Consider the following 6,072-nt stretch of genomic DNA (forward strand, 5'->3'; position numbering starts at 1 on the left):
TCTCCTCCCACGGCCAGTAACGGACGCCGCTTTCATTCGCTCTCCCTTTAGGTGCCGCCCACTTCCGCGTCGTGCGCGCCAGTCTGTTGGCTGCAGGGCACGCCCGTTTCCTTAACCGGCAGAGACGACGAGGTTCTCGGCAGCTTCGCCGGAGGCTTTATCCACGGAGGAGTCTGGGAAATGTAGTCTGTGGCTCCTGCTGAGGCTTCCGGGAAGGATGCTCCGCGCGCTCTGGTCGGGGTTCTGCTCCACTGGGTGTCCCCGGAGGCTTTTCATGGGCAGGTCCCGCCACGCAGTTCAAAACACTTCGATGCATCCCCATCCCACCCCCGCCAGAACCCTGGGAGCTGCAGTTTGGGCTGGGAATTGTAGCTCCGCGAGGAAGAAACTGCAGTCCCCGGGCTCCTGGCGGGGAAGGCACGTGCTCCCAATGTGCTTTCAGTGAATGAAGTGCGCTGCTCCTTAGAAATTGCTCTGTAACGACCAGGTAGAGGACTTTTATCTCTTGAGCAGACGTGGGTATAAAGTTGCAGGGTGCAGTAGATCACTTCCCGTGGCTTGCCGGACCAGATCTTGCCCACAGGCATTAAGTTACCCCCAGGCCAGCCCTGCTGGACCCAGTTCTTTGGTGCCAGCCTTCCTTCTCCTAGCCTGTGTTGCTATTTCTCTTCGTCTTTTGAAATGAGCCATCTTTCTCTGAAAATCAATAGTGACTCTCTTGGTGTTCAGTAAGGGCCCACTGCAGTTAAGTGCTTGCACTGACAAAAACCATGAAATTATCTTTCAATATCCAATTAATGCTGTTCAAGGCCAAAAGCACTGCACCAACTGCCAATATGCTACCAAGCCCATTTCAGTACCGATAATCAAAAGTACTGGTTTTGGTACTGCTATACAACACCCTAAACAACTTGGGAATCTGGTTGCCTGAGAGACAGATCAGCTTGAATGTTAACATGGGCTAGGAAGATGGGCTCCCACCTGTGACAGAAGTGGGCAGCCCAGCGGAGAGTCTTCTTGGTGGTTGCATTCCAGCTCTAGCTCACCATACCTCTGAGATTCACCAACACAATTGAATTGTCATTGCCAGGTGAAGACTGGGTCATATCTACACCAATACTCTTCTACCACTTTAATAGTCTTGGCCTCCTCCAAAGAGTTGTGGGAACTGTAGCTTACTTCTCCCAGCACCCTTCACATTGTAATTTATACTTTCCACACCAATTTTTCCGTCAAGAAACCCCTGTGGATTTGCCTGCATGTCAAAAAGAGATGTGTGAACCAGTATATCCCAGGTCAGCGACTGAGCTGATCAGGAAGCTTCAGAAGTGCTTCAGAAGCATGGCTGACTCCAACTAGGGTCACATCCCCACCATGCATTTAAAGCACATTTATACCAATTTAACAGCCATGGCTTCCCTCAGAGAACCCTGGCACTCTCCTTGACGCCTCACAGAGCTACAGGTCCCTCACAGAGCTTCAAAGTTGGACATGATGTGTCACCGGTCTCATGCTGTGGAATACTCTTCCATAAATGATTCTGCACACATCCTAACTACTAATTTCTTTCTTCTTTTTAAAAATGTATTTATCATTGTCATTTTACAATTAAAACAATAGATAATAATCCGAATACCACTAGGGTTGCCAGGATGTCTGGGGAATTCCAGATATATGGCAACCCTAAAATACACATTTAAACTTCTCACCTTTTCCATGGTTTGCTTCATTATTTTCTCTTCCACTACATAGTCTAATTAATCTTTTCATTTTCACTCTTTCTTATATAAATTTATTTAATTTTCAAATTTACGAACAGTCATCAAGCAAACAAGACAAAAGAAGAGTTCCATTGATTCCCCTGGGCTCCCCTCCCCCCCCACACCTTGTGGGTCCTTAGGTTAACCTTTGTCTCCTGCATCTTCTCTGTTGATCCAGTTCTATTCAGTCTCCATTACAACATAGTCCAACATTCAACTATAAGTGTCATTCCAATCCTACTAGTAATTTTATTTGTTTACAATGATTTTTAAGGTAAATTATATATTTTCCCCATTTCTGAAGATGCAACACTTTACCCTGGCTTCTGACACTTGAGATGCACCATATTTCTGTGACTGAAAGTTGTTTTAGACTGTTTTTAATAATGTGTTTTAGTTGTTGTAACCTGCTCTGGGACTGTAGGGTGAAGGATAGGTAATAAATTAACAACAAGAATTTTTATTTTACCTGCCTATATTGTTGTAAACTGCCTTGATATTTTATAGGAGTGGGCAGTGTGTGAATATGCTTATCACAAATATATACATATTCCATAGATCAGGGTGGAGGGCTGCTTTCAGCCTGAGGGCCGCATTCCTAACCTTCCAGGGGCCGCACACCGGCAGTGGGCAGGCCAAGAGGCAAGAGCAGGTGAAGGAACTAAAGCAAATTTTACCTTTGTACAGTCGTAGGCTCATTTCTCCACACACTCCTGTACTCCTCTCCATCCCTATCCAGGCACCCAAGAAGTATTAGCCGACTTCCAGGACACATTCCAACCAGGTGCAAACACTCAAATCGGGTGTGAAGCAGGACAGGTAAGGCTGCAGCTTGGGGAAAGTCTCAAGGGCCGGATACAGAGATGCAGAAGGTCGCATTCTGCCCTTGTTGAACTTGGCTGGGTGGAGGAGGGGATGCAACTAGAATGAGTTGGTTCTGCCTGTCCCTGGCTCTGGCTCCCCCCACAGTGGGGCTCCCGGCCCTCCCCACTACCAATCCCACCTGGTGCCACTGCCAATCAGACAAGTCAGAGATTCCTACACACACCTCCCTCTCCATCCTCCATCTAAGCATGCAAGAGGGATTGTAATCGTTCAAGGGCAGGATCCAGCCAGGAAAAAGCATTGAAGAAGTGGGTGGCGCAGAGCCAGAGAGGAGCAAGGTCTGGGAAGAAGGGGCAAGGGCCACATTTTGCCCCTGAGCCTGAGATTTCCCAGCCCTGCTGTGCAGGTTGCAAAATTCAGCATTTCTTGATATGGGAGATTTCCTTCTTGTGACCCACTTGACTAATATAAGAGGCTGCTTTAGTTACCGTGCCTGGATTTCCATTTGTTCTGCACCAGCTGAAGTGGCCTCATCAGAATGGTCTGCCCAATTGCTTTTAAAATAACTTATTGTGTTCTACTGAGCTGTTAAAAAACCCACATGTTCCCCCAAGAAACTGGCTGCATTTCAGGCATAAAAGGGCAAACTCCTTCGTCAGTGTGCTCCGTCTAACAATCTGTAAAGCTTTTTTGAAATCTTGGGCAGGGGATGAAAGGCACTATATAAATGCAAGATATTTATAGCCTTCCAAGCATTACTACCCAGGCAGATTGCCAGACAGACCTTGCTGGTTCGCTTTGTTGCCATAACATGAAGCCAGCAAGCAATGCTTTCTAGGGGGACTGTTTCCTTGCCATGTTGCACTGCAAATTGCAAACCTCTGTGAAAACCGCAAAAAGTCAAGTCAAGCCCTAAATAGAAAACCACCCATCTGCTTTGAGCATGTCCACAATGCAGATTTGCGATGATTTTTTAAATAGTTATCCCCTTTCCCCAGGGAAGTCTGACAGTGGAAAGTGTATTTCTGTCACAGAGCTTAGGAATCTGTAACGGAGAATTCTCACTGACTGCAGTAAAACAACAATTCTCCAGATTCTGTGGAAGAAGCCATGACAGGGAAGTGAGCCTAAAAGCAGAAGGGCAAGGTCACAGCCCTGCCATTCATTTGGTACACTCTTATGCTACGTTAACAGTCATGGAGAATCCTGGGAACTGTTAAGGGTTCTGGGAAGTGAATCTCTTTGAGGCCAGCACCCTTAACAAACTGCAGTTCCCAGGATTTCCCTTGGCTGTTAAAATGGTGTAAGGGTGCTTTAAATTTACAGTGGGGATGTGATCCAGTTGGCAGTGTGGCTTCTCAGCTGTATGACACACAGATGTTGAGGATATGAAGCTTCCCACCTGTCACTATTGACACCCTGAGGAATCTTCATTTGTTCAATTTCTGTGCATTGAGCTGCTGCTAAAGGCACAGGACCAAAGGCAGTGATCAAGGGACACAAGAAGAGGCCAAGGGCCCACCCTGTTCTCACAGCAGCCAGCCAGCTGTCTCTTGTGGGAAACCTGCAAGCAGGACCTGAGCACAAGGGCACCTCCCCAGCTGTGGTTTCAGAAGCATTGCTGTCTCCCAACTGCGGAGACAGAGGAGAGCCATTATGGCTAGAAGCCATTGATTGCCCTTCCTGAATGAATTTGTCTAATCCTCTTTTAAAGGCATCCAAGTTGGTGGCTGTTGTGGCCTCCAGTGGGAATGAGTTCCACAGTTTAACTATGCCCTGTGTGAAGAAGCTCTTTATTGTATCTGCCCTGAATCTTCCAATGTTCAGCTTCATTGGGTGTCCATGAATTCTAGTGTTGGGGGGGATGGACTTTTCTCTATTCCCTTATGCCATGCATAAGTTTATGAATTGCTATCATGATACTTCCCCTTCATGGATCACTGCCTTGCCGTGGCGAAGGGGCTTGAATAACTCAGAGAAGCTATGAGCTATGCCGTGCAGGGCCACCCAAGATGGACAGGTCATAGTGGAGAGTTTTGACCAAAAGTGATCCACCTGGAGCAGGAACCGGCAAGCCACTCCAGTATCCCTGCCAAGATGTTCTTCTCATTATAGGGGACTGGAATGCTAAAGCAGGGAGTCAAGAGATAAAAGGAATCCAAGGCAGACCTTTTAACATCACAGCAATCCAAGTTTATGCATCAACCACTGGTGCTGAAGAAAATGAAATTGAAGCTGAGGCTCCAATAGTTTGGCCACCTCATGAGAAGAGAAGACTCCGTGGAAAAGACCCTGATGCTGGGAAAAATGGAGGGCACAAGGAGAAGGGGACGGCAGAGGACGAGATGGTGGGACAGTGTTCTCGAAGGAGGCAGTGGAAGACAGGAGTGCCTGGCATGCTCTGGTCCAGGGGGTCATGAAGAGTCGGACACGACTAAACGACTAAACAACAACAAAATCATGATACTTGCCTTTCCTATATAAACTAAAAAGTCCCAAGCCCTGCAGCCTTTTCTCACAAGGCAGTTGCTCCAGCTGGTCATTTGGTTGCCCTTTTCTGAACCTTTTCCAACTCTGCAATACCTTTTTCAAAGTGAGGTGACCAGAACTGTACACAGTATTCCAAAGGTGGCCAGACCATAGAGTTGCATAATGCCTTATGATATTGGCAGCTTTATTTTCAATTCCTTTCCTAAGGACCAAGGGACCGTGTGGTGAAGGGCAGGCTCTAAATATGCTGGATAAATTAGCAAACAAACAAACAAACTCTCAGGTATGCCTTTGACACATGAACTTTGCCCTATGCAGTGCTCTTTAGGGCCAAGGTATTTTGGAGAAGGCATATACAAGTTTTGAGTCACACAGAAGACCACATCAAAGACAGAATGAAGAGGTTGTTAATTAATTTTTACAAAGAGACCAAATTCTAGTTAAAAATGCAAGCAGTTCAGGTCATAAAAATTCAGCTCTGAACTTAGGATTGTATGGAACAGTCATCCCTTGAGAGATTGCACCCCACACATAACCAGATAATAATAATAAGAAGAAGAATAAGAAGAAGAAGAAGAAGAAGAAGAAGAAGAAGAAGAAGAAGACACATATTTTAACTGCCACTTAAAACCACTTTTGGCAGATTAATCCTACATTATTATTTTTTAATTCACCACATTTTAGTATTGAAAACCACATTGGACAGGTATTGTTTGACTGAGAGTGTTCCTTTCTGGTATTTTCATTCTCCCCCATCAGACACCAGAATTTCCAGCTTGAGTTCTGCTAACAAAGCATTAATGAAGATTGATGACAGCAGGGTTCTTCTGCATTAAATTCTAATATTTATGCATCTCCCTGCCATTATTGCCTTTTACCTTTTTAATGTGAGCCTAAATCTCCTGAATAATTAAAAGCAGGGCTAAAATAGATGTAAAAATGGTACCAAGTAAAGGCAAAGCTCTTTTGGGGCCCTGGGCCCAAGAAAGGCTCTGTG

This window comes from Podarcis raffonei, chromosome 8 (assembly GCF_027172205.1).
Source record: "Podarcis raffonei isolate rPodRaf1 chromosome 8, rPodRaf1.pri, whole genome shotgun sequence".
Classification (NCBI taxonomy): Eukaryota; Metazoa; Chordata; class Lepidosauria; order Squamata; family Lacertidae; genus Podarcis; species Podarcis raffonei.